This window comes from Solanum pennellii, chromosome 5, assembly GCF_001406875.1.
Source record: "Solanum pennellii chromosome 5, SPENNV200".
In the NCBI taxonomy this organism is placed as follows: domain Eukaryota; kingdom Viridiplantae; phylum Streptophyta; class Magnoliopsida; order Solanales; family Solanaceae; genus Solanum; species Solanum pennellii.
In genome coordinates this window covers 13,155,114-13,163,336 of record NC_028641.1, presented here as the reverse complement: position 1 = coordinate 13,163,336, position 8,223 = coordinate 13,155,114, and positions in this window count along the sequence as shown.

Here is an 8,223-nt window from a genome sequence, read left to right as displayed (position 1 = left end):
GATTATGATATAAACAAAATTAACATTCATCAAATCTTAAGTCATTATTTAAATTAATAAATATTAATTTATCGATTAAATAACATCTCTATAAAATAATAAAATTTCATGGTCCCACCTATATTAATTTATAGAGGTTTTACTGTAATTCCTTTCAAAGTTATTTAATATATCAAAGGCTTGTGCACGTGACAATCATGTTATGGGAACTCAGTTAAGTTGACGTGTTATATATCCGCATTAGTAATTGTTATTAAACTTTTATTTTTCTGTTATTTCCGCACCTTATCGTAATGGTTGGATTTTAGGCTGACCATTCTTGATGGGATAACACGAGTGTCATCGCATTTATTTTTGAATTGTGACAAGTACTTAATTACATCCCAACAAAAGTTATATTGATGGCGGATGGTTCTTTATATTTTCTTGACTCATCTTCTCCAAAGAAATAATCAAATTAAATCGTATAACACAATAAACTCTGAAAAAAATATTTAATCTAAAGCTCCACCAGAACAACATTTTACTTCAACAAATAAAACTCTCTTTTCTCTCTCACTTTTTTCATGCACTCTACAATATTTTTCACACACCATCTCAAGTTAGAATGTCTACAACTTATTGGTGTTGAATACTTCCTTTAGATGACTGCATGAGTATACTTCAAAGAAGTGATACCACATTTTATATATGAAAGACCATGGGGTAGTGATCATATATGGGAGTTATGATCATTTTAAGTACTTAATAATAGTCATGGTTTTAATTTGAATAATTATGTGGATAATAAAATGTATTCAACAATTTGAGTCCACATATAAAACATCGAAACTAAAGGGTGAACTAGTTCTAATTACAAAATTACTAGTTTCTAAGCAAAAAAAAAAGTATTGGACAATTTATTGAATTAATTACCTTGTTCGTCCCTAATTAATTAATAGTCCCATACATAATCAACGTCATGATTAAATTATCGAGATCCTTTAGTAAATAATAATACTAAAATGTTCTTTTACTTATTTCTTAAATTTGGTATTTATGCAAAAGCTATTTCTAAAATTATTTATATATAATCTAGATATATAAGAGGTGGAGGTGGAGGTGGGTGGTGGTATAGAAGCTATTGTTATCTCCACAACTATATGGAGTGAAGGAATATTGATTGTATTGAAGTGTTAACCTAATAAGGGAATACATGGGAGATATATATAGGAGATATAGGAAGGAGTACTAATCCTAATAGGACTAGGATTAAGGAGTACTAATCCTAATAGGACTAGGATTAGTACACAGTAAATACTAATATTATTTAATACTATTATTTAATACTATCTGTTATTATCCCCCCTCAAGCTGAGCTGAGCGGAAGCGAACGGAAGCTTGGAACTGAGGTAATCGTGCTGTCGGCTCGGGAGAGGCTTGGTGAGAATATCAGCCGGTTGTTCTTCAGTGGGTACATACTGCACAGTCATGGTGCCGGCCTGAACTTCATCGCGAACAAAGAGACAATCGTAATCAACATGCTTCATTCTAGTGTTTAGGACGGAATTCTTGGCCACACAGATGGTTGATTTGTTGTCACAATAGAGAGCAGGAACAGTGTGAGTGGCGCGGAGTTCGCGAAGAATATATGTGACCCACATGGTCTCAGCAGCAAGAAGAGCAAGGGCGCGGTATTCAGCTTCAGTCGAGGACCGAGAGACCTTGGGTTGTTTTTTTGTACACCAGGAGATCAGGTTCGGCCCCAAAAAAACGAGAAACCCCGATGTAGATTTTCTGTCATTTTTATCATTCGCCCAATCTGAATCTGAGAAACCCCGAAGCTCCAAGTCCCCGGGTCGAATGAGTAAACCACGACCAAGAGTGCCAAAAATGTACCTGAGAATGCGTTTTAGACAATGGTAATCATGTTCACTTGGTTGATGCATGCCGCTGAGCAACTCGGTTGACAGCAAACTGGATGTCAGGACGAGTAATGGCCAGATACTGTAGACCCCAATGAGGCTGCGGAAATGGGTGATATCGGCAAAGGGGGTGTCGGCTCCATTCGTAGACGAAGAGACTGCCATCGGTGTTGGTTGACTGGTGCATTTTTCCAGTCCAGCTTTCTGCAACAGATCTCGAGCATATTTTGACTGATGAAGAAACAAGCCGCTGCCTGTCCGAGAAACCTCCATTCCCAGAAAATAATGTAACGGGCCAAGGTCCTTCATTTTGAAGGTAGTATGCATAGCTCGAGTGACATCCTGAATGAGAGCTGCAGTAGAGCCTGTAATAATGATATCATCTACATAGACAAGAAGAATGACTGTACCGTGTGCTGAATGTCGAGTAAACAGACTCGTGTCGTGTACGCAACACGTGAAGCCGAGTCCCTGGAGGAACGTTTTCAGACGTGTGTACCAAGCACGGGGGGCTTGCTTGAGCCCATACAGAGACTTCTGGAGTTTGCAAACATGTTGAGGGAAGCGGGGATCAACATAGCCCGGTGGTTGCGTCATGTAGATAGTTTCATCAAGCATGCCATGAAGAAAAGCATTGGAAACATCCAACTGATTGATGAGCCAATTGTTGCGCACGGCGAGTGACAGTACCAGGCGAATGGTTTCCTGCCGAATAACAGGACTGAATGTCTCGGAGTAATCAAGCCCATACTCCTGATTGTAGCCTTTAGCAACCAAACGAGCCTTGTACCTGGAAATACTGCCATCCGCATTGTGTTTAATTTTGTACACCCATTTACAGCCCACTGGGTGCCGCCCATGGGGCTTAGGTACAAGAACCCAAGTTTTCTGATCAGTCAAAGCCTTAAACTCGTCATCCATAGCATGACGCCAATAAGCATTTTTTGAGGCAACAGAGTAGGTTGTTGGTTCACTATCGGGAAGGGGTGTATTTGGTAGTATGGTAGCCTGAAAGGTTTTGGGTTTAAAGATACCGGATTTGCCACGGGTTAACATGGGATGAGTATTGGGGGGTGGCACGGGCGGTGGTGATTCGGGGGTGGCCGGGAAGGACCCAAAACGGATTGGGCTGGAGATGTTGTGGGTATGGGGTGGTTCGGGTTGGTTGTGAGTGTGGGTGGTGGTTGCGGGTGTATTGTGGGTGACGGTCGAAGGGGTGATGAGGGGTGGTTGGGTAGTGGGTGGAGGTGTGGGGGAAGGTGGTGAGGGACCCTGTGAGTATGTTGGAAAAAGGGGAAGGACGCCAATGAATGATGTATTTGTGGAGGAGGAAATAGACTCGTAGGGAAACTCATTTTCGACAAATTTGACATGACGAGATATGTAGACTTTATGAGTTTGTGGGTCAAGACAGCGATAACCCTTGGAGGTAGGATGATAGCCCAAAAAAATACAAGGACGGGATCGGGGTTGTAATTTGTGAGTAATATGAGGGCGTAGCCAAGGGTAGGCAAGACACCCAAAGACGCGGAGGTTGGTATAATTGGGAAGTTCTTGGTAAAGGAGTTGATAGGGTGATTTGTTGGAGAGAGTGTGACTGGGCATTCTGTTAATGAGGTAGTTTGCGGTGGCTAGAGCTTCTACCCAAAAGGAGACAGGGAGATGAGATTGATGTAGAAGAGTAACCACCGTTTCAATGAGATGGCGATGCTTACGCTCAGCCACCCCATTCTGTTCGGGAGTGTATGGACAGGAGGTTTGATGTATAATTCCCAGGGATTGCAGAAACTGGCCAAAGATGTTATTGACATATTCCTTTCCATTGTCACTTCGAAAAAGTTTAACATGAGAATTGAATTGTGTTTTGACCATTTTTTCAAAAGTGACAAAGGTGGTGTATGCCTGTGATTTGTGTTTTAGTGGGTACAACCAAGTGTATTTTGTAAAATCATCCACAAAACAAATATAATAGCGAAAACCAGCAAATGAAGGAACAGCAGTAGGACCCCATAGGTCAGAATGAATAAGTTGAAAAGGTGCAGTTGTACGCTTCTCAGATAAAGTAAAAGGTAATTTATGAGATTTAGCAATTGAACAGGAGTCACAATTGTTTACATGAATGGAAGAAAAACCTAATTGAGACATTAAAGAATTTATTATTTGAGTAGACGGGTGACCCAGACGACTGTGCCACAACAGACTGTGGCCATCAGCCGAAAGAGCCACCGGAGCCACAGGAACGCTTTCTGAAACTGGGTGGGCAGACGAACTTGTGCCAGGAAGAACGTACAGACCATGCTCACAGGGGCCCTGAAAAATCACCCTCTTGGTAGTATTGTCTAGGATCTGAAAATCATTAGAGGTGAACAAGAGTGAGCAATTATTGTCTTTTGTGAATTGGTGAACTGAAAGGAGATTGGATTTAATAGAAGTGACGTGGGTAAGGTTACCTAGGTGAAAGATAGCGGTGGGGGTTTTAATGGTACCCGTGCCAGTGTGAGAAATATTAAGGGACTCACCGTTGCCAACAGTAATACCATTGGAGCCATGATATGGATTTGGAGCGTTAAGCTTGGATAGATCAGAAGTAACGTGCATGTTGGCCCCAGTATCCAACAGCCATTCAGAGGAAGGGCCGGCTTGAGATGCATAATTGGCACGGTTATCACTATTTCGGCTCTCCTCATACCGAAACCAGCAACGAGCAGCGGTGTGTCCTGTTTTCTGACAGATTTGACAAGTTGGACGATCCCGCTCGTAAGTGCCCTGCCCGCCGCTGGAAGATGACTGCCCGCCGCTGCCGAAGGAGTGCAGGCTGTTGTTGCTGCCGTGCTGCTGACCGTCGTACGGCGGACGACTGCCCTGCCGACCGCCGCGCCCGCGGCCTCCGCTGTTTCTGCCGTAGCCGCCGCGGCTCCCCTGCCGGCCGCCACCACGCCCCCCGCGATAGTTCTGGCTTGCGGTGAGGGCGGTGGCCGGCTCCATAACAGCGGCTTCTCGGAGAAGAAGTTTGCTCTCCAGATCCACGTTGATTTCTTCACTTTTTAGCCACGAGGAGAGAGTAGCCAGGTCAACGGGCGTTGGACTGATGCGAACCGCCTGTTTAATGGAGGAGTAAGCTGATGGGAGCCCCCGAACGACGCACATGACGAGATCTTTTTCGGGAATGATTTCGTTCACGGTGTCGAGGGCTGTGATGATGGTGGAGACCTCGTCTAAATACTCCGCCATAGTTTTCGTGCCTTTGGTAATTGTGTGGAGACGATCACGCAATTGAAAAATATGAGAGTGGGAAATTGATGCATAGCGTGTTGCGAGGGCCGTCCACAGGGCTGAAGCAGTTGTGTAGGATCGGACGTGTTTCTGAACCGTGGGAGAGATGACCGCAATCAAACATGATCGGATCTGGCCATCCACGGCTTTCCAGGCGGCATGGGCCGGATTGGTTTTTTCTGATTTGTCCGTGGCGGTGATGACTGCCGGCGGCGGTTCTGTGCTTCCATCGACGTATTTGAGAAGGTAATTGGCCTCAAGGGTTGTAAGAACGGTGATTTTCCATGTAGGGTAATTTATGTCTGATAATTTTTCGGGAATCAGGGCATGAAGATGCCTGAGAAGGAGTTTAACGCCAGAAGGAAGTGAATCGAGAGGATCCACCTCGGTTGTCATGGCTGCCGCCGCCCAAGAGAAGAGAGGGAACGATCGGTGCCCTAAAGAGAGAAAAAATCTAGAGAAAAGAAGATCTAGGTTTTCTGGCTCTTGATACCATGAAGCAATATTGATTGTATTGAAGTGTTAACCTAATAAGGGATTACATGGGAGATATATATAGGAGATATAGGAAGGAGTACTAATCCTAATAGGACTAGGATTAAGGAGTACTAATCCTAATAGGACTAGGATTAGTACACAGTAAATACTAATATTATTTAATACTATTATTTAATACTATCTGTTATTATGGAGTAAAAGTGAAGATGAGGTGTCAACGAAGGTAAAGAAAACACAATCAATATAAAATGCAATTTGTATAACTTATTTTCGATATTTCCATTAAGCAAATCATTTTTCTTATTATTAAGCTACTTATTTTTAAAAAAAAAATATTTTTTTCGACTGAAAAAAATTGAAAATATTTACAAAACATATCGGACACATCCTTAATTTGTATTGTTGAGTTCTTTTATCTTTAGTAGCATCAGTTTGCTAGCTACATATATCTATCTATATCTATATCAGTATTTATCTATCTATCTATCTTCAATATCTATACTATCTTAAAACTATGAACTCTCAAATTTAAATTTTAAATTATTATAATTCCTAATTAAAAATAATTAGTTTATTTTATTTATTAATTTAATAATATTAGAAGTAAATATCCACATTAAAGGGTTGTGATTTTTTCAAAGGATTGTGACTTTTTGACGGGTTATGACTTTTTAGATGAGTTATGACTTTTCCGAAGGTTTGTAATTTTTCCAAAGAGTTGTAACTTTTCCAAAGGGTTTGCATTTTTCGATGAGTTGTAACTTTTCCAAAAGGTTATGACTTTTTCGATGAGCAATGACTTTTTCAAAAGGTTATAACTTTTTTGAATAGACAAAATTAGCACCTTTTCATACTGCTATTTGTTGGCTCTAAATAGAGGGTATCCTCTCACTTTTAAACTAGGATTTTTTTTTTCAAGTTTTCTACTCTCTTCTTCTTAAAAAATCTCAAGAGTTATTTGGAACAATTGATTAAGATAAAAATTCAATAAAATTTGAGGTACCACATAAGAAAGAGTCCATGAAGAAATTATAGCAAAATTATTCATCAATTCATACTCATATTTTTTCTTACGATTTTCATGAGTTAGTAGTGACGAAAAGTTGTAGGAAAGACAATAATAATAAACAAATGTGAAAAAAGTCACATGATTTGGGTAATATGTTTCTTTTTTTCTTTTTCGATTCTTTCAGACTCAAAACAAAGAAGTTTCTTTTTAATTTTACTAAAATAATGGGCATCAACATAGTGCATGAATTATTAGCTTTGATGATATATCCACTATTTGGAAAACAGATTTTCGCTTTTACTTATAATATGATAATATGATCATGATAATAATTATATTATTTTTTAATACATATGTAAGTAACAACGAACAGAGAAAGTAATGTGTTGGTGGGAAGAAATTTCAATCAAATGGAACACTATATATAGTACATGTAGCATGAACACATATTTTTGTCTTCCTTCTTCATTGGCTATGTATTGTTTCATATGTTTTTTCTTTTTTATATTTTTATTGAGTATGCAATTTTTTAAGTACGGATTTCCTGTTATTTTGTGCTCATTTTAATTTTAAAAAATGTTATGTCATAGCTATAGATAGATAAGAAAATAGTGATTGGTTATAAAATATTCTCAAATCAAATTAATGATTCTATAAATACCACTTTAAATTTTGTTCATCAAGTAATTTTTATTATTGAAAAAGATAAATATTTTATATCACGATAAAACTTCTATAAGATACTACATACATTAATTAGACAATGACTATATGATATGTATGTGACAGAAGAAATAAAAAGACTATAATTCTACAAAGATAAGATAGAAACTTAATGAAATAAAATATTTTTCATCAAAAAGTGATGTTCATATATTAAAATTAAATTATGGTACTAAAATGTAAATATATAACAAAGTGTTGGTCAAACTAAAAATTTGACATACACTCAAGCCTCTATCTAATCATCATTCATTATAACAAATTCTCTCTTTATTTTTATAAAATTACCTCTCTATGATGTTTTTAACCAAATATTAATTAAGTAATATAATATTTTATAAAAAATAGATTACATATAAAGATAAAATATTAAAATATTTATGCTTATCCTTATTAGTGTCATGCGCCTACTAAATTTCAAGTATGAATTTTTAAGAGAATAATTATACTTAAATGTTATCCATCATTTATGTTCATAACCTCAAGAAGTAAATACTTTTTAAAAAATAAATTTGTTCGTTATGTTTGCTTACAAAATTGAGTGAGGTAAAAATAATACTACTGAAGAAATGTCACTTTCTCACCATATTTAAATTCTGAATATAATTTAAATATTTCAATGATATCTTGTCAATATGATCTCAAAATACAAATAATTCTATGATAATATGTATTAATCATTTTAAAACATCGGTCTTATGTTCTTTCAATTACAATTAATTTACTAAAAATATTAATTTAATAAATATTAATTATATTTTACAACATCGTATAATATATATGTGATACACATGTCAAAGCACGTGCGGTGAAGCT